This window comes from Myotis davidii, unplaced genomic scaffold, assembly GCF_000327345.1.
Source record: "Myotis davidii unplaced genomic scaffold, ASM32734v1 scaffold801, whole genome shotgun sequence".
In the NCBI taxonomy this organism is placed as follows: domain Eukaryota; kingdom Metazoa; phylum Chordata; class Mammalia; order Chiroptera; family Vespertilionidae; genus Myotis; species Myotis davidii.
Window position 1 is genome coordinate 355989 of NW_006290777.1, and position 268 is coordinate 356256.

Below are 268 nucleotides of genomic sequence, written 5' to 3' on the forward strand. Positions count from 1 at the left end.
CTGGGGAGCAGTTGTATAATACATCACCTGTATACTATACTGTGTTTCATAAGAAGCTATGAAGGCCCTAGTTGGGTAGCTCAGTTGGTTAGAGCGCTGACCCATATGCCAAGGTTGTGGGTTCAATTTCTGGTCAGGGCACATACAGGGCACAATCAAACAATAAATGGAGCAACAAATAGATGTTTCTCTCCCACTCTCTCCCACTATTCTGTTCTCTCTCTCTAAGATCAATAATAATAATTTTTAAAAGTAATATATATATATT

At 38.4% G+C, this 268-nt stretch overlaps 1 pseudogene; it reads right to left on the reverse strand.

The window, feature by feature from the left end:
- Positions 1–268, reverse strand: part of LOC102754808 — a 17569-nt pseudogene that overhangs the window by 2401 nt on the left and 14900 nt on the right.